Source organism: Phyllobates terribilis, unplaced genomic scaffold (assembly GCF_046119375.1).
Source record: "Phyllobates terribilis strain yellow unplaced genomic scaffold, ASM4611937v1 Scaffold_4__5_contigs__length_816908805, whole genome shotgun sequence".
Classification (NCBI taxonomy): Eukaryota; Metazoa; Chordata; class Amphibia; order Anura; family Dendrobatidae; genus Phyllobates; species Phyllobates terribilis.
In genome coordinates this window covers 617,151,621-617,173,317 of record NW_027362764.1, presented here as the reverse complement: position 1 = coordinate 617,173,317, position 21,697 = coordinate 617,151,621, and positions in this window count along the sequence as shown.

Sequence of the window (21,697 nt, the reverse complement as noted above, 5' to 3'; positions counted from 1 at the left end):
GGGATCAGTTGCTGTCTGACGACACTCGGCATGATGGGAGGAAGGAGCATCAGGGTGAGGAGGAGTATGCGGTCGAGACTCACGGCTACTAAGAGTTGACCGTGTGGAAGACAGACCGGAGGTGGTGGTGCCCAGGTAACTGGAAGTATTATCTGCTATCCAATTAATAACCTGTTCACACTGATCAGTTTGCAATACTGGTGTTGTTCTGTATTTCCCTAGTAATTCGGTCAAGAAGTGGGAGTGAGAAGATGTGGCTGTTGGTTGTGGTACATTTTCACCTTGGCCACGGCCCCGTCCTCTGCACGCACCATCACCAGAACGTCCAGTTCCACGTCCCTTGCCACTCGCCTTGCCCATTGTAAAGGAAGTAAAATAGCTTACACTCGCACTATCAATGGAAAAAGGGTAATAAAAAGTAGATTAGAACCATGGAAGAGGAAAACCACAGTTCTATTTCTCTGGCCTACACCTGACTCTTTTAAACAATCAGAACAATCAGGGAGAAACTATTACTGTTTTTCTTTACGGAAAAAATACCAAAACCTGAAAAAAATTGAGATTTTTTACCGTGGAACAGCAAAACCACAGTTTTAATTTACTGGTGTATACCAGACTTTTTTAAAAATATAGATTTGCGGCTGAACAGTGAGCGACACACTGAAACTGTTTTTTTTTAGATACAAAAGGCCCAAAACTGGATAATACAGAGATTTGACCCGTGGAACTGCAAAACCACACTGGGATTTGTCGGGCCTACAACAGACTATTTTCAACAGATATATTTTTGTGTCACAACAGTCAGGAGACACTACTGGTTTTATTTAAGGCAAAAAATGCGAAAAACAGGATGATAGAGATTTTTTACCGTGGAACAGCAAAACCACAGTTTTAATTTACTGGTGTATACCAGACTTTTTTAAAAATATAGATTTGCGGCTGAACAGTGAGCGACACACTCAAACTGTTTTTTTTTTAGATACAAAAGGCCCAAAACTGGATACTACAGAGATTTGACCCGTGGAACTGCAAAACCACACTTCTGTTTCTGTGGCCTATACCAGACTCTTTTCAACAGATATATTTGTGTCTGAAAAATCAGAGACACACTTTTTTTTTTTTTGGGGGGGACGGGGACACCAATAGGTTAATAAGACGGGTATTTGTACAGTGTGAAGGAGGAAAAAAAGAAGAGGATTTAGATGAAAAAAAGGATTTTTACTGGCCCCCGAGACCTGGAGCTAAGTCCAGCAATTTCAGAAACAGGAGCACACAGGACTGTAATGCAGCGTTTGCTGGTATAACCACTGCGTCTCCTATACAGCCTGCCTGCCTGCCTGATATCTGGGATGGATATTAGTCCTGAGAAGGACTGTTTGTTTGATCTGGTAGCCTTTACAGACCCTACACTAACTATTTCGCAGGATAAATCTTTCCCTAGCTCAGCGGCGCTGTCCCTACACTGTCTAATCCGGAGCGACTGTGTCCAAGATGGCGGCGCCCGGTTTTAAATACTCGAGGTGACGCTGTGCGGCCAGCCAATCACTGTCATGTCCCCAAACAACATGGCTGCGGCATTACAGTGACTGGCTGGCAATCCCTGCATGTTCATTGGCTCTGTAAAGAGCGCCAAACATGCAGGGCGGAGACCAGAGCTCCCACCCGAGTAACCTGGAAATGCTCGGTGCTCGCCGAATATCCCAAGTAGCGTGATGCTCGGGCGAGTACCGAGCAGTGTCGAGCATGCTCTCTCAACACTAATTACCACCAAACAGTGAAATGATGATATGGTGTCGAGCAGCTATGGGTATCAGAAGAAAGGAATATCAGGCAGTTGTAAAACCAATATATTCAGAGCATAGACCTACACTGCTGACAGCTAGAGGGGTGGTGGATGTACGCAGGGGAAGAGTACCAATCCGTGTGTTGAATTGCGGGGAGGAAGAAGTGAAACTACCCCGGTATGCTACTGTAGCAAAGCTGTACACTGTCAGTAATAATAACATACAGACACTAGAGTCCTTGCCCCCGTCAAGTCAGGCGGAGGACAACAACCCCAAGTGACAGCTGGAGGAGTGGTGTCAGCAGTTGCACATAGGGACGGATGCCACTCCCTACCACCAGAAGCAAGGAGTTTTACCGGGTGGTACAAGAGTTTAGCCAGGTATTCAGTAAGCATCCATTAGATTTTGGGAGGATAAAAGGGGTACGCCATCACATACCCACAGGAGATCATCCATCGATTAAAGTGAGAAATAGACCCATCCCACCAAACCACTACTAGTGTGCTAAAGAGATGCTGCAGGATATGAAGGAGGCCGGGGTTATAAGAAATAGCTGTAGTCCCTGGGCGGCCCCCTTAGTCTTAGTCAGAAAAAAGGATGGCACTATGAGGATGTGTGTGGATTATAGGGAGGTCAATAAGATCACTCACAAAGATGCTTACCCGTTACCCAGGATAGAGGAGTCTCTTGCTGCATTAAAAACTGCTAAGTATTTCTCCACATTAGATCTCACTAGTGGGTATTGGCAGGTCTCCGTTGCAGAAGAAGACCGGGAGAAAACATCATTCACAACACCAATGGGCCTATGCGAATTCAATAGCATGCCATTTGGGTTATGCAATGCACCGGGGACGTTTCAGAGACTCATGGAGTGCTGCCTGGGACACCGAAATTTTGAGACGGTACTTTTATACCTGGATGACGTCATCGTGTATTCCAAAACCTATGAAGAACATCTGGAACACCTCGTAGAGGTATTTACAGCTCTAACAAAGTATGGAATGAAACTCAAACCATCTAAATGTTACTTGCTGAAGCCAAAAGTCCAATACCTAGCGCGGATGGCGTAGCGCCAGATCCGGAAAAAGTGACAGCTATCCAGGACTGGCAGAGGCCGACCACCGTCAGAGAGGTACATCAGTTCTTAGGTTTGGTTGGGTATTACAGAAGATTTATTAAGGGCTACACGAAGATGGCAGCGCCCCTACAAGATCTTATAGTAGGCCAAGCTAAGAAGAGAAGGTCTTCAGAGCCGCCGTTGGAATGGGGAAAGAAACAAGAAGACTCCTTGCAACAAATGAAACAGGCCCTGACCGGTGAGGAAATCTTAGCGTACCCAGATTATAACCTACCATTTGTCCTCTACACAAATGCAAGTAATGTAGGCCTGGGAGCAGTACTGTCCCAAATACAAGAAGGCAAGGAAAGAGTAATTGCCTATGTCAGTAGAAGACTTCGACCTACCGAGAGGAACCCGGAAAATTACAGCTCTTTTAAGTTGGAGTTTCTGGCCTCAGTCTGGGCAGTCACGGAGAAGTTCAAGCATTACTTAGCAGCTAACACACTTGGATACTGCAAAACTTGGTGCATTGGAGCAGCGCTGGATGGCCCGGCTATCGAATTACGACTTTACCATCAAGTACCGAGCAGGCCGTGGACATGCAAATGGTGATGCCCTCTCCAGAAACCGTCAAGTACATTTGCAAGGGCTTGAAGAAGAAGCAGATGACTTGAAGGAATTAGAACTTCCAGCTTTCCATAAAAGTAGAAAATGGAAAATGACAGAAACCCATATCTACCAGAACCGTCAGGATGTTGCACTAAACCCGCTTGCCTCATTATGGATGGAAAGAGACCCAAGATAGTGATCCGGCAGTGAGCCTAGTGAAGAGGCTGGTAACCCAACCGGATTCCAAACTTGAGAAGAATGCTCCCCCAGAGGCCCAATACCTGTGGAAAGAAAGCAGGTTATTTATCTATAAAAACCAATTGTGCAGACGGTATATCAATCCAAGGACACATGAAATGGTATGGCAAGTTGTGGTTCCAAAGAGAGACGTCCAAATGGTATAGGAAGCGTACCATACACTTTGGATGGAGAAAACTGGAAATAATGTTACGTGAGAGGTTTTATTGGATTGGCATGAGGTCTTCCATAGAAAAATGGTGTAAAAATTGTGGCCCATGCTCATTAAGAAGAGGAGATCGTAACAACCAGAAAGCACCACTCCAGCCTATCATAACCCAACAGCCCTTGGAACTAGTAGCCTTAGATCATGTCAAACTCACACCCAGTAGATCAGGCTATACTTATGCTCTTACCATGGTGGACCACTATTCCAGATTCCTAGTGGTAGCTCCTGTGAAGGACTTGACAGCTCAGACAGCAGCAAGAACCTTTCAAGCTTATTTCTGCAGGCCACATGGATATCCAGAACAGGTATTGACAGATCAGGGTCCTGCCTTTGAAGCGGAAATATTTCAAGAGTTCTGTAGCTTGTATGGATGCAAGAAAATTCGTACCACGCCTTACCATCCCCAAACTAACGAAATGTGCGAAAAAATGAATCACTTGGTAATAGAATTGCTGAAGACTCTACCCTTGGAAGACAGAAATAGATGGCCAGAAAAATTACCAGATCTTATTGACATCTATAACAAAATCCCAGTAAGCTCAACTAATTGTACCCCGGCATACTTGATGAGAGCGAGACCAGGAAAATTGCCAGTGGACTTTGAAATGGGCATTGTAGTTCCTGAGGAAGACCCCTCAAGTACAGATTGGGATACTAGAAGAACAGAACAATACAAGAAAATACAGGAGTGTGTTGAGAAAAGTCTAGCAAAATCCAGAGAAAGACAAGAAACCAATTTCAATAGAAACGCACAAGGAATCCCGTTAACCCCCAGAGAATTGGTTTTGAAAAGGAAAACGAGACTTCATAAGCTAGATAATCAATGGGAAGAAGAACCATACACTGTATTACCATCCAATTTTGACAACCAGAAAACCTGTCTAATCAGCAAGGATAATGGAAAAACAACAGCAACAGTGTCCCGAGACGACTTAAAGAAGTGTCCTCAACCCTTACAACAAAAAGAATATATCCCTTGTCCCATACCAGAGGAAGAGACGCCAAGGACAATTAAGACAATCTTAGGAGAGTTACCCGCAGATTGGCCCCAAATAGCAGGAGCATATTTAATTCCCATGTTGACATTCCCACAACCAGTAGAAGGATCAAGAGCAGAAGAACCACCTGCTGCAGCCGAGCTAGGGAATCCTGCAATCGGTGTACCTGCCATTCCCACTAGGGGAGTGGGAAGACACTCCGGCATACCTGTGCTACGTAGACCAAGACATGAGTCAGTAAGTAGTGTTCGCTCCACACCAGGCTTAAGCACCAGTGGGATACTAGTTTTACGGAGGTCATCACGGATTAATTTTGGACACCCACCACTCAGATACAGGGAGTAAACCATAACAAGTGGGAAATGTGAATAGGTTCAAAAATGTAAATATGTGGTTAAAGTCAGTATATAAAAGGGTGAAGAGTAGACCAAAACAGGTTACACCAGGTACACAACAAAAAAAGGGGTGAATAGAGAGGGTGTAAGAAGCTGTCTAGGGAGAGTAAAATCTTGGCCAATAGGTGACCCCAGGGCCAAAAGGCCTGCAGTGCTTATGACCGGTAGAGGCCCCTGCAGTACCTAGGACTCTTGCGCCAAGGCACACGTAGTAATTGTTTTATTGAGTATTGCAAATTATTAAGTCTATTTGAATCTTTAAGCCTAAAGAGACTTTACCTGTTTGGACGTCTGAAACTTTTTGCAAATTTTTAAGAATGGACTGAAGCCACAGGATTGGTGGTAGCAAAAACACATTCCCTTTAACAGCCTGCAGCATATCGACTAGCGTTGTATGGACTGGTTATCCGTTTTTCCCATTTTCCTCGGTTATTGTAAATTTTATTTTTGGGACTCTGTTCAAATTACAAATGTAAATGTTAATGTTATGTCATCTTTGTTAAAAAAAAAAAAATGTTTCAGTCCCGGAGGACTGAAGCTGACTAGGGGGGAATGTGGCACCCCTGCGGGGGATTACCACAGGATCCAAAGGTGCAGGGGGAGATGTACGCTTGGGCACACACAACACCTTCCACCCCAGGTCTGAGGGGAGGAGTCAGGTTCCAGGGAGACAGCAAAGCGGCAGTTAGTCTGGAAAACGGGGGTTAAGGAAGGATGAAAAAGAGTATTACCATCATCCTAACCCCAATCACTTCACTGAGGGTCCAGGGCACGGAACCGGGAACCGACCAACCGTGATCCCCACCGAAGTAGCCCATCCATCCCGGTATCCGAGTACCCCTACCCTGTCGACCGAATCAATACGGTATGGAGCTATATATGGAGCCATTATATTGTATGGAGCTATATATGGGGCCATTACACTGTATGGATCTATATATGGGGCCATTATACTGTATGGAGCTATATATGGGGCCATTACACTGTATGGAACTATATATGGGGCCATTACCCTGTATGGAGCATTATATGGGGCCCATTAAACTTTAGGGAGCAACACATGGGGCCATTATACTGTATGGAACATTATATGGAGCCCATTATTCTGTATGAATGATTGTATGGGGCCTATTATACTGTATGGAGCACTATATGGGGCCCATTATACTGTATGGAGCACTATATGGGGCCCATTATACTGTATGGAGCACTATATGGGGCCCATTATACTGTATGGAGTACTATATGGGGCCCATTATACTGTATGGAGCACTATATGGGGCCCATTATAATGTATGGAGCATTATTTGGGGCCATTATATACTGTATGGAGCATTATATAGAGACCATTATACTGTATGGAGCATTATATGGGGCCCATTATACTGTATGGAGTATTATATGGGGCCCATTATACTGTATGGAGCAATATATGAGGCCCATTATACTGTATGGAACATTATATGGGGCCATTGTGACGCTTGCAGCCCTGCCCTGAGAGATGGGGGTACTCGGAGCCGGGTCAAATGTTTGGTGGGATGTAGCCGTGGCCTGGACCCGTTCCGTGCCCAGGGTCGTCACATTCAAAAGGGTGTAATGGGCTTTCAGAGTTGATGTTAATCGAGTGGTTGTATTTGACTACGCCACCTGTGGTGTCTGTGATTCACCCACCAGCGCTGCGTTCAGTCCTCTGAGGCAGGATGTAGTGGCAGCCGGAGATGATACTACTCCCCACAGGCGGAGCAGGGCCTCAGGGCAGAGAGAACAGGAGGATGGGAACTGTAGTGGGAGATGTGGTGCGGTGTTGTGCGGTGCCGCGTTGCAATAAGAAACCGGAGGCCTTAGGGGTAGTCTTCCAAGCTTTACTCACGGTAGAATGCACAGCTGCAAGTCTTCTCCCTGCTCCTCACGGCGCGCTGCGGCCACCAGGACCGGGGGTCCGAAAACCTCCGAGAAATTCAGATGCTTTGATCAGCGCCCCGCACCAGAGTGTTCCTAGACTTTCCCACTAGGTCCTCTCCTGTCCGTGTGATGTACGTGTACTAAGGCCGGGTCTCCCTCTGGACTATTGACAGAACAAGGGTACGGGTGGCAAATCCGCTCCATCTGTTACCCGGTGGGATCCACTGAGCCTCCGGGCTTCTCCGACTAAGACGTGAAGTGACAGAGTCAGATATCGGGGGCCGGTACCCCTTTTGCAGCAGAACTCCCTCTGACTAGGCCAGAATAGTGAGGACAGGTGGCGTATACCGCTCCGTCTGCATCCCCCTGGGATCCTTTTGCTTGTGGAGCTGTATTCCTCCGCTCCAGGCCTTCTTGGGCAGGGACCTTGACCGGGTAGAGACAACCGTTAACTCTTGCCCGCTCCTCGACTCAAGGCCAGAGTACGAGGACCGTGTCCCCATCAACTGCAGGTTCACACAGAAAGCCACGTTCAGTGATGAAGATCACAATCAAAAGACCATAAGCCCAAGATGGCTGTTTATTAAATATGAAATATTAAGTGTAACCTAAATGTGTGTCCTCCACCCTCACCCACTACATGGTTCCCCCTATCTTTAGGTTCCCCCTGTCTCCTCTTATCCCGGCTGGGGCAGTACCCTGGTGCATATAAGCCCCCTTCAGGAGGGAGAGGTGTAGTGTTGGATGCAGAGGTGGGGTCCTGACAGCTGCACCATCCTTACCTCGAAGGAGAGATACCACACCTCATTAAAGAGATGCAGTACCCCTGTGGCGACCGAACCCTCAGGGGCACCACACCATTATATACTGTATGGAGCAATATATGGGACCCATTACCCTGTATGGGGCAATGTATGGGGACATTATACTGCATGGAGAATTATATGGGGCCATTATGTTCTGTATAGAACAATATATGGGGTCACTATATACTGTATGGAGCAATATACGGGGCCATAATATACTATATGGAGATATATATGGAGACCATTATATACTGTATGGAGCAATATATGGCACCCATTATACTGCATGGAGCAATATATGGGGCCCATAATACTGTACAGCGCACTATATGGGGCCAATTATACTATATGGAGCACTATATCGGGCCCATTATGCTGTGTAAAGCAATATATAGGGCCTATTGTACTGTATGGAGCATTATATGGGACCCATTATACTGCATGGAGCAATATATGAGGCCATTATGCTGTATGGAGCTATATATGGGACCATTACACTGTATGGAGCTATATATGTGGCCATTACACTGTATGGAGCATTATATGGGGCCCATTATACTGTATGGAGCACTGTGTGGGGACATTATACTGTATGGAGCACTGTGTGGGAACATTATACTGTATGAAGCTATAGATGTTGCCATTACACTGTATGGAGCATTATATTGGGGCCATTAAAATTTATGGAGCATTATATGGCGGCCATTATACTATATGGAGCATTAAATGGGGGCCATTATACTGTATTGAGCATTATATGGGAGCCATTATACTGAATGGAGCATTATATGGGGCGAATTATACTGTATGGAGCAATATATGGAACCCGTTATACTGTATGGGGCAATATATGGGGACATTATAATGTATGGAGCAATATGTGGGGCCCATTATATACTGTATGGAACAATACATGGGGGTCATTATATACTGTATGGGGCAATATATGGGGGCCATTATATACTGTAAGCAGCAATATATGGGGCCCATTGTACTGTATGGAGTAATATATGGAGCTCATTATACTGTATAGAGCATTATATGGGGGCCATTGTACTGTATGGAACATTATATGGGGGCAATTATACTGTATGGAGCAATATATGGGGCCCATTATACTGTAAGGGGCAATATATGGTGCCATTATACTGTATGGAGAGATATATGGGGCCATTATACTGTATGGAGCTATATATGTGGCCATTACACTGTATGGAGCATTATATGGGGGCCATTATACTGTATGGAGCATTATATTAGGCTCTTAATACTATATGGAGCATTATATGGGGCCCATTATACTGTATAGAGGACTATGTGGTACCCATAATACTGTATGGAGGACTATACTGTCTGGTCTGCACTGTGCACTGCGAGGATTCGCCAGTTTCTGAGCTATTTCAGAATTTACAATAGATATCACTTATGTAATGTAAAAAGTGAAATCTATAGTAGGCCGGCGACCTTTCAATGTTACTGCTATGTGACGTTAGCGTGTGGCCTGTCACAGAGCAGAGCACCCTGTCACAGCTGCAGTTGGTGGCCATTTTAATGACCACGCCGATTATGAAGCTGCAAGAGGACGCCAAGGGAGCGCAGGAAGGTTAGAAGAATCTCCCCCCCCCACCTCTGTGATTGGGCCTGGTAGTGGACATAGAGGCTGACATAGGGGCCCAAAATGGGGACATTATTAAAGTGGACAAAGGGGCCCAGGACGGGGCGACATAGGGGCCTAGAATGGGGACATTAACCCCTTCATGACCGGGGCATTTTCCGTTTTTGCGGTTTTGTTTTTAGCTCCCCTTCTTCCCAGAGCCATAACTTTTTTATTTTTCGGTCAATATGGCCGTGTGAGGGCTTATTTTGCCCTGAAAATACTGCCATTTCTGGCCTCCATTAAAAATGTTTTTCAGTGTGTCAGTGAAGCTATTGACACCAGTTTGCTATTCAAAATACTTACCTGCAGGCCAGGTATTTAAAACTGTGTTTTCTCCATCACATGGATCACATATAAGTTCGCTCCAAATTCAGCCATTTGTAGTGAGTGTGGAAGATATTGTCCTCCATTTAAAAAAGGCAAGGGACGGGGAAGTGGACGTGATGGTGATGGTGCATGCAGAGGCCGAGGCAGTGGGCAAGCTGAAATTGTGTCACAACAAACACCCACATCTTCTCGCTCGACCTTCCTGTCTTAATTAATAGGGAACCGCAGAACACCACTAATTTTTTTTTTTTTTAAAACAATGTGTTTATTGAATTTTGCACAAAAATCAGAACATACAATCTATAGGGCCAACAGATGCCCAAAACTGTGCCCCAACCTCTGGGCTTACAAAATGTACAAAATGAACAGTATAAAAATTAAATAAAAGGAAAATACATATACATAAAAGAAAACAAAAGAAAAAAGAATGGATTAATTACATTAATTTCCCCATATATTAGATGGTTGTGAGAAATAATTTATATCCGTAAGTGCTGTGAATGTCGCATAGCTCATATTTACACTATTGCAAGATCGGAGGTGCAAGGTAGGGAGAGGGGCCCAGAATCGTCCCGCTCGTCACCCAAACTCAGAACGGCACACAAAATATCCTGCTTCCTCAACGTTCCCCATGTATAGACAATGGGCTGTTTAACCAAGGTTCCCATATTTTAGCAGTTTTCTTCTTTGCCTTGAGTGTGTGTGCCAGAGCCCTTTCATATTGACAGTTTGTGTTCAGTCTGGTCACTATCTCCCCCACCGTAGGGATGCCCACTCCTTTCCATTTAGCCGCGATAGCTGATCTAACTGCGATCAGAATATGTGACAAAATTCCTCTAATTTCCCAGGGGACATCCATTAATCCTATATGAAGTATTCCCATACTAGGTGTTATCTCTAGGTGAGTCCCCAGTACATACCATATCAAACTATCCAATGCCTCCCATAGTGATTGAAGTTTTGGACAAAACCACCACATGTGGCCCAACGAGCCTTCCCCATTGCATCCTCTCCAACATAAAGATGATGATTCAGACCCGAAGTGTACCATCTGTGCCGGGTAGTAGTACCATCTCATGAGCGTCTTTTTAAGCTGCTCTAGGTGGTTTAACCAGGACAAAACTCGCTGGACCTCATCCAAACCATCCCGCCAGTCCTGAGGGTCAGTCAAAATTCTTAGATCCCGTTCCCAACGAGTCATATACGTCAATTTATCGTCCAGATCTGGGTCGTTTAGAGCCCTATAAAGTATAGAAACCCCCTTAGAACCGGTCTTAGAGTGGAGAAAGTAACCCATAGCTCTTTTATCCTTAGGTAGAATAAAAAAGGGGGATGTCTGTGTAGAGTGGAGTAAATGCCTTATTTGCAAATACTGGTAAAACAAGGGCCGTAGGTCCGGGAATCTCATAACTAGTTTATCAAAAGGAATTATTACATTGTCCTCTAACAGGTCTGCTAGCGATTGAACTCCAGCTGTCACCCAACGTTGAAGGTTAATATATGGAATATGATATTCTAGAGCTCGTAAAGAGATCTCAGTCCTGGGGAGTAACAGCAGTTTGGATGCCAAATTCCTCAAACAATGCATAGTAGCCTCTGATGTTGATAACTCGGCGACCATAGTGCTTCGCTTAACTACTTCTGTCTCCAATATCAATCTGGTAGAATGGTTTCGGGCAAGTAAGGACTCTATTTGAAACCATTTGTGGCCGCTGTCCATGTTCCACCAGTCCCTGATTCCAGTCAAGACCGCCGCTCTATAGTAGGCTATGAGATTGGGCATGCCCATCCCTCCCATGTCATATGGATAATACAGAAGTCTACTAGACACCCTCCGTCTCCTATTGTCCCAAACGTAATTATTAGCCAGTCTTTGAAGGGTATTTATGATTTTAGAAGGGATTTTAATTGGGATACACCTAAAATAGTATAACATTTTTGGAAGGACCTTCATTTTAAAAATATTTATCCTGGCTATCCACGATGTAACAACGTTTTGTAATACCGCCAGCTCCTCCCGCACCATATTTATCAGTCTAGTAAAATTTACTTCCACAAATTGTTTTGAAAGGGTTGATACCCAAATACGTCATTCCTTCCTGCGCCCACTGAAAAGGGTATGCCCCTTCCAGTCTTTGCCTAAGTGACAACGGAACAAGAATCGGCAGGACAACCGTCTTAGCTGCATTCAGTTTATAATACGAGATGTTTGTAAACGTTTTGAGATTGGACATAATGGCAGAGAAGGACCTGTCCAGATCAGTGCACGGGATAACCACATCGTCTGCATACAGACCGATTTTGTGGGAGGACCCCCCCCACCGAGATGCCCGAAATCTCTGAGTTATTTCTAATCTTTTCAGCCAAGGGCTCCATACATAAAGCAAATATGACTGGAGATAAGGGGCAGCCCTGCCGTGTCCCGTTTGTTATGGGGAAGGATTCAGAGAGGAAACCAGACGTCAAAACCTTAGCGGAAGGAGTGGAGTACAATGCGTTAATCGCAGACAGAATAGGTCCTTTTAGTCCAAATTTAAGCAAAACACTTTTAAGGTATCCCCAGTGCACCCTATCAAAAGCTTTCTCAGCATCTAGCGACAGGAGTGCACTGGGGAGGCCGCTCAACTCTGCCACTTTAATCAGATCCAGCATCCTCCTCGTACCATGTTTAGCTTCCCTACCAGCTACAAAACCAACTTGATCTGAGGATATCAGGGAAGGAACGACACGATTTAGTCTAACAGCCAAGAGCTTGGTAAAGATCTTTACATCACCATTCAAAAGTGCTATTGGTCTAAAATTACCTGGAGAATCAGGGGTCTTTCCAGGCTTAGGCAATCTGACGATCATAGCCTCCAAATTAGGTACTGCTACCTTTCCCGAGTCTCTCCAGGTATTGTATAACCTGATAAGGTATGGGGTAAGAATTTTTTGGAAACCACGATAGTACTCTTTAGCTATGCCGTCTGGGCCAGGGGTCTTATGACATTTGGATGAATCAATAACATCTTTCAGTTCTACTTCTGTGAAGGGGGCATTCAATAATTGTAACTGTTCCCGGGAAACCTTCGGGAGCTTCAAATCACTCAAATATTGATCAATATCTGACTGTTGTGGCTGTGGGGTATCAACATCATCTTTTAAGTTATATAAAGATTTATAGTATGCAGCAAAGACTGCAGCTATGTCCTTCGGACTTCTGGCTATCAACCCTTTCGAGTCCCGTAGATGATCTATTCTGGATTTAGCCGCCCTTTTCTTGACACCGCCTGGCCAAAACGGCTCCCGGCCTATCTCCCATGGCGTAGCGACTAAGTTGGAACTTGCGGAGGTTATATTCATATACTGCCAGCAGATCAGAGCGCAGTTTAAATCTGAGCTGATATATGGCCTCAGTGGTAGGGGGAGGTTTTATTTAATATTTCTAGCTTTTTCAACTCAGTCAATAGGTCAGTCCTGTGTTGATCCCTCTTTCTTTTCAATTGTGACGCTTGTTGTAAGAAGACTCCCCGTATCACCGCTTTGTGCGCTGTCCATAAAGTCTCGTCGGAAACTGTGCCATTGTCGTTTAATTCAAAATAAGATGTAAATTCTGCTGTTGCTTTTGTCATTATAGAGTCATTCAATAATAGAGATGTGTTTAGTCGCCAGTGTGGTGTTGGGTTGAATTGGTGCGCAAGATGTACATGTAGGTAGATCGGTGCGTGGTCAGACCACGTAATCGTTCCAACCTCAGCAGATATACATCTATTGAGAGCTCTATTGTCTACTAGGAATAAGTCAATCCTACTATATGACCCATGTCGGAGAGAATGAAAAGTATAGTCCCTTTCACTGGCGTGAGAGTATCTCCAAAAACCGTGCAGACCAAATTCATGGACCAACTTGCCCAATTCTCTCCGAGGGCGACACGATCTAGATGAGCAGTCTAAAGTACCATCAATTGGCATGTTAAAATCCCCGCATACAATAACCTCCCCTTGTTTAAGTGTTGAAATGGTAGAGAGGACTTTTCGCACAAATGGGAGCTGGGCAAAATTTGGAGCGTATAGTGCTGAAATCGTATGAGGGGTCCCATTCAATGTACACACCAACACCAAGTATCTACCCATGGGGTCTGTACACATCTGAATGTTCTGGAAGGCCACCGAATTTTTTATCATAATACAGATTTCTGCTGTCTTAGTCTGGGCATTTGCAAGGAATATATGGGGGAATTGTGCCTGATGCAATCTATGATTATCAGCTGCCAATAAATGGGTCTCTTGCAGACACACAATGTCTGCCTTCGATTTCCTCACCTCCCTCCACAACATAGAGCATTTGGCAGGTGAATTTAACCCTTTCACATTCAACGAGAGAAATTGTATACTCATAATTACACATAAAGGAGGAAATTGTTATGAGCCACATACAAAAATCCAATTTTTCCCTCCCCCACACCACCCCCCCACACAACCCGTCATGAGCCATTCACTGAAAAAAGCACATATGTCCTTAGAACAATCAGCAGTTACGTCAATAGAGGAAATATACTTCAAGTTAAATTGAAAAAAAAAAAACAGATAAAAAACAGTAAAAAGAAAAGAAAAAACACAGCGGAAAAAAGTCTGCAGAAAAAACCATAGAGAAAACTTCAGTCAAAAAAGTAAATTCTTCAGACATAAATCTGACCACGGGGTCCGGTGAGATTTTCAAATCTCGCTGTCACTCAGCAGGATTTCTCACAGACCAGAGGATCACCAACCAGACAGCTTCCGCCGAACAACAGAGAACCGTCAGTCAATAAGCCAAAAGGCGCTCAGAGTTCAGAAAAGAACAAAGGGAAAAAAAAGGTCAGCAATTCTCTAACAGCTCCATCTCAGCCAGGATAGCGTCCTCGCCTCTCTTTCAGGTCGATACCCATTCTTGCGCAATTTTCTTGCCTTTAGCAGGTTGTCTAGGAGCATAGGCAATCTTCCAGGATGCCAATTTCTCTTCCACTTGTTTAGGGGTAAAACACGCTACCACGCCACTGTCATGGAGTATTAGTAGTTTTACTGGGTTGAATCCCCATCTATACCGTATGCTGGCCTCTCTCAATGCCCTGCACACATGGGCAAATTCTCTTCTCTTTGCCAGGGTAGCCGCAGAAAGGTCTGGGAAGACCTGCAGATTTTGAAATTCCTCAGGCAGCCTGGGGGTTTTCCTTAGTTGGTATAGGAACATGTCCTTCGTAGTGAAGAAATTAATACGTGCCAAGGTATCTCTAGGCAGGGTAGGGTCTACGTGTCTGGGCTTCGGTGTTCTATGAATCCTGTCCACCAGTAATTCATTAGGGGCAACCTCAGGTAATACAGCCACCAAGAAGTGTTGCATGAACTCAGAGAGATACTTATCTGGCACTTCTTCAGGGATTCCCCTAAGCCTCACATTGTTACGTCTGGATCTATCTTCTAAGTCATAAACTTTATCAGTGACCCAAGACATCTCTTCCCTGAGTGCCTCATTTTCATCTACCAAGGCATTGATCGTTCTGGCATATTCTTCCATCTTGTTTTCAATGTGGGAAGTGCGATCCCCAATGGAAGTAATCTCCCCTTTTATCTCCTGCAACATTGCCTGCATATCTTCCCTCATAGAGGAGCGAATTGCAGCCAGAAATTCTTGCATATCTGCCCTTGTCATTGGTGTTGTGGGCTCATTATCCCTGCTGCTGTGTTTCACATTCTCTGCTTCCCCTCCCCATGAGCTTCTGGAGGAGTGTGAAGACTGCAGGGGAAGCAGGTGCTATCTTACTCACTGTTCTTGTTGTTTGTCCCCTCTGGAAGAAAGCCTCCAATCTCGCCGGGGATCCTCTTTTTTGGGACCTTCCCCTGGTCATCATGGGCCCTGGGTGTTCTGCCGCCACCGGGTGTTAGATAATAGGCTGTAGGACGATGCTGTGTGCTGCTTTGTGCTAGCTTTAATCCTGGCTGGCTGGAGCTATGCAGTTAAGCTGCTGCCACCTTGTCTTGCAGGCCACACCCCCCCCAGAACACCACTAATGAACACAGAGCAGTGAGAAAAGGTTATTGGTTGGATAGCAGATAATGCTTCCAGTCACTTAGCCACCACCACCCTGTCTTCCACACGGTCAAGTCTCAGTAGCTGTGAATCTGGAAAGCATATTCCTCACCTTGAGCCTCCTTCCTCCCACTATGCCGAGTGCCCAGAGACAACTGATCCCACACTTGGACACTCAGAAGAGCTGTTCACTTTTCCATTTATAGATTTGGGCCTCTCACCCGGTCCACTTGAAGCGGGGCAAGAGGAGATCACATGTAGCGATGCCCAAGTATTTGAGCAGCCACGGTCACATGAAGGGGATGGTGGGTAAGTGCCACAAGAGGTAGACGATGATGAGACACAATTGCCAGAAAGTCAGGAGGAGGACCATGGTGCGGAAGTGGAAGACGAGGTGGTGGATGATATAGTAACTGACCCAACCTGGAAGAAGGAGAAGCAGAGCGAGGACAGCAGCACACAAGGGAAGGGAGGCAGAGCACCCCAACAGGCAGGAAGAAGCAGTGTGGTGCCCGCAGACAGAAGGCAGGCAACCGTTCCCCGTAACACCAACACAAAGGAAGTTGCCAGTACAACTGTTAGGTCTTCCCGAGTCTGGTTGTTTTTTAAAGACTCTGCCGATAACCCCAAAAAGGCCATTTGCACCACCTGCCAGGCCAGCATCAGCTGGGGTGGCAAAACTACCAGCCTGACCACCACCAGCATGATCAGGCACATGGCAGAAAAGCACCCAACTTTGTGGGCCGAACCCCAGGGTCCAGGAACAGTGCCTGCGGGTGGCACCACTGCTTCTTCCACTGTTGTGCATGCAAGCCAATCCCCTGTCCATGGTGCATGCGAGGATGCCTCCTGCCCTGCACCTGTCATTGCACACTCTCAAGTAGCAGCATCAGGAAGCACGTCCACGTCCTTGTCCCAGGTCAGCGTTCAGTTGTCCATACCCCAGTCCTTGGAATGCAAGCGCAAATAAGCAGCCAACGCCCCACACTACTAAATTCCCACATTTCGGGACTGCTTACGCTTGAAATGTTGCCTTTTAGGCTCGTGGAGACAGAAGTATTCCGCAACCTGATGGCGGCGGCCGTCCCTCAGTACTTGGTCCCCAGCCGCCACTATTTCTCCTGGTGTGCCGTTCCCGCATTACACAAGCATGTGTCCCAAAACATTAGCCATGCCCTCAACAACGCAGTTATCGGTAAAGTCCATCAAACCATGGACACGTGGACAAGTGCTTGTGGGCAGGGACGGTACATCTCGCTGACGGCACACTGGGTTAACATAGTGGAAGCCGGGACTCAGTCGGACCTTGGGACGGAACACGTCCTCCCGACGCCAAGGATTGAGGGCCCTAGGTCAATCAGGGTTGCCCCCACAGTCTACAGCTTCTGCACCTCATTGTCTTTAGCCTCCTCCTCCTCTTCAGCGTCGATTTCTGAAATGAGCACATCAGTCACAATCAGGAAGCACTGCAGCATTGCATCGGCCAAGCAGCAACAGGCTGTGCCGAAGCCAATATGCTTAGCTGACAAACCACACAATGCTGAAGAGTTGTGGACAACTCTGAAAGAGCAGGCAGATCTGTGGCTCACACCGCTGAACCTACAGCCAGGCATAGTCGTGTGTGACAATGGCCGGAACCTGGTGGCGGCTCTGAGGCGAGGCGAGCTCACACACGTACCATGCTTGGCCCATGTGCTTAACCTTGCGGTTCAGCGGTTTCTCAAATCCTACCTGGAGCTGCCAGATTTGCTTGTTAAAGTACGCCGCCTGTGTGCCCATTTTAGAAAGTCGCCTACAGTTTCCGCCTCCCTTGCCGTGTTTCAGCCACGTTTGCAGCTTCCGGCTCACAGACTGGTGTGTGATGTCTCCACGCGTTGGAACTGTACATTGCAGATGTTGGGAAGGATTTGTGAGCAGAAGAGGGCAGTTGTTGAGTACCAGCATCAACAAGGCCATCGGTATTCAGTTCAGACTCCACACATAAGACCTCAGGAGTGGACATGGATGTCAGACATGTACCATCCTCCAAAACTTTGAGGACTCCACCAAGATGCCGCCATAGTTAGCATCTCCATCCCACTTCTCTGTCTTCTGAAATGCTCTCTGCTCACAATCAAAGAGGATGCATTGCAGGCGGAGCACGATGAGATGGAGCAAGGAACCATACAGGGAGATTACACACAGCCCTGCCTCATCTCATCCCAACATGGATTGGGTGACAATGAGGAGGAGGAAGAACAGGAGCTAGTTTCATGCACTATAGACGGTACCACCTGCACAACTGTCATACCGTCTGTTCAGTGTGGATGGCCTGAGGACAGAGAGGAGGAGGAGGAGGAAGAGGAGAGCATGGTCAGTCGTCCTCTTGGTGAGGACACGGAAGTCTTGCCTGTTAGCAGTCTGGCACGCATGGCTGAGTTGATGTTACGCTGGCTTTCCCATGACCCTCGCGTTCTCCAAATTTTGGGTGACAGTCATTACTAGTTGGTGACACTTCTAGACCCACTCTACAAGGAGAACTTTATATCTCTTATTCCTGAGGCGGACAGGTCTACAAAAATGGGTCAGTACCAGAAGGCCCTTGTTGCGGAACTATTAAAAAAAAATCCCATCTGAAAACGCTGGCGGCAGAGGTCATTGATCGTTGGACAACCAAGGACTACAGGCAAGAGAGACACAACTCCAATCCAGCAGAGGCAGGGGAACACTGTTCAAGTTCTGGGAGAATTTTCTCAGCCCCTCCCATTACACAGGCACTGAGGCGTGGGTTACTCTCACAAGGAGTGCAAAGTTTGGGAAGATGCTGAGGGAGTACCTTGCTGACTGTACCAAAGTCCTCCGTAATTCCTCTGTGCCTTATAATTATTGGGTATCCAAGCTGGATACGTGGAATGAACTGTCTCTCTACGCCTTGGAAGTCCTGGCCTGCCCTGCCGCTAGCGTTTTATCAGAGTTGATTTTTAGTGCCGCTGGTGGAATTATAACTGATAAGCGCATCCGCCAGTCAACTGAAAATGCTGACAGGCTGACCCTTATAAAAATGAACAAGGGCTGGATTGGGCCAGACTTCTCAACACAACTGAATGATAGCAACGTAACATAATCTCAAATCCAGTGTCTTTTTTTGGGAGATGTATTCCCATGCACCTTTTCACACCCACACATGGGTATACGCTTCCTGATTTTGGCTATTTGCTTTTGTCCTCCTCCTTCTCCACCACCATATCACCAGGGTGAGCGTGGTCCGTGATGCAACACCCACATAATTTTTTTAAAGGGTGTTTATGATGACCGTAAAAAAACATTGTTATACAGTATGTTCATGTATACCCTCCAGGGGTAAATTACAAGTATAGGAGACCCGCTCTTTTCTAATGGGAAAATTTTTTCATGAGGCCCTCTACATCTCTTCCAAGGGGCATTGAAGTGCCTCCCAATTTTTGGCAGCCCTTGCATTCACTGCATAGGCCAACACTATGGGAGACCCACTTCCTAATAATGGGAACATTTTTTCATGAGGCCCTCCACGTCTCTTCCAAGGGGCATTGGAGTGCCTCCAAATTTTTGGCAACCCTTGCATTCACTGCATAGGCAAACACAATGGTAGACCCACTTTCTAATAATGGGAACATTGTTTTCAGGAGGCCCTCTGACCTCCACGTCTCTTCCAAGGGGCATTGGAGTGCCTCCAAAATTTCGGCAACCCTTGCAGTCACTGTATAGGCAAACACAATGGGAGACCCACTTCCTAATAATGGGAACATTGTTTTCAGGAGGCCCTCTGACCTCCACGTCTCTTCCAAGGGGCATTGGAGTGCCTCCAAAATTTCGGCAACCCTTGCAGTCACTGTATAGGCAAACACAATGGGAGACCCACTTCCTAATAATGGGAACATTGTTTTCAGGAGGCCCTCTGACCTCCACGTCTCTTCCAAGGGGCATTGGAGTGCCTCCAAATTTTTGTCAACCCTTTCATTCACTGCATAGGCAAGCCCAATGGGAGACTCACTTCCTAATAATGGCAATATTATTTTCAGGAGGCCCTCTGAACTCCACGTCTCTTCCAAAGGGCATTGGAGTGCTTCCAAATTTTTGGCAACCCTTGCATTCACTGCACAGGCAAACACAATGGGAGACCCACTTACTATTAATGGGAACATTGTTTTCAGGAGGCCCTCTGACCTTCACGTCTCTTCCAAGGGGCACTGGAGTGCCTCCAAATTTTTGATAGCCCTTGCATTCACTGCATAGGCAAACAGTATGGGAGACCCACTTCCTAATAATGGGAACATTGTTTTCAGAAGGCCCTCCTCTAAGTCTCTTCAAAGGGGTATTGGGGTGTGTCCAAATTTTCAAAGGGGCCAGCCCTGCCACTCACTGCATACGCAATAACAGTATAGGAGACCCACTCTTTAGTAATGAGAACAACAAAGCATAGACGGCTGATGGCTCTCTAAGAATAGTGAGGGCCGACTGCTGGCCCTTTAAGAATAGTAAAGGCCGCCTGATGCCCCTATAAAAATAGGCTTTGTGACTTTCAGAGTCCCTCCTTCCTAAATGAAACAGGATGTGTCTGATCATGTCTCACACACCACATGGCCAGTTAAGGTTGTAAAATGTTATTCCAAGTGAATGCATTTGTCATGGTTGTAAGCAATACAAAAGTGCAAAAACGCATCAAAAACGCTACGTGTAAACATAGCCCAAGGTGTGGAGGAGTATTTTTGTTTTTGATTATTTATTTTGCCTTATATACAAGTTATTACCCTGGAAAGGATGTTCCTTAACATATTTCCCAGGAAAATCCATTTTTGTTTAGTTTTTGTATGTTTTATTGTGAGTCCGTAAAAGTAGCGTAATACCGCTGACAACATTGCTGACAGCAGTGACCTGGGAGTCAGAAATGCTTCCAGGGGTCTTCCCTATGCTGTTCCCATGCCATTTCAGCACTGTTCCCATCAATTTGGGCAATTTGTAGGCCCTCTGCAGACCGTCGGGGGGAGCCGCCTGAAAAATGCTCGAGTTTCCCATAGACTTACATTGCGCGGGTCGAGCACCCGAGTATTCCAATGTGATCGACCCGAGCAACGAGCACCCAAGCATTTTAGTGCTCGCTCATCACTAATCAGTAGTATTGTAGTATTCAGTCACTATGTGGTGGTAATATGGATCTGGTCATGATGTGGATGTATTTATCCCCTGTATGTGGTATTATTCGGTGACTATGTGGTGGTAATATGTAATTACCTATCCTAAGGATAAGTGATAAGTTATTGACTGGTGGGGGTCCGACTGCTGGGACCTGCAGAATGTGCAACTTTTATCCCCATTATTATGGAGCGGCATGTACGACTTGACAACTGATCCATGCATTCCCTAAGTGGCTGCACTTGGCTTTTTCTGGAAGCCCCCAAAAAGGATGAATGGAGCTGTGATCAGACATCCTACGTGCAGCTCCATTTCGGTGCGGTTTCCAATGGTCGGATGCCACCGATCAATAAGTTATCAACTACCTAACATGTGAATTGGTGATAACTTGTTTTCATCAAAGAAGTCCTTTAATGTAAACTACAGTAATTGTGTAAACCAGTTATGGTGGCGCACAGTAGATGTGCAGGAGCCACCTGTATTTTACAGTCAATGCTCCA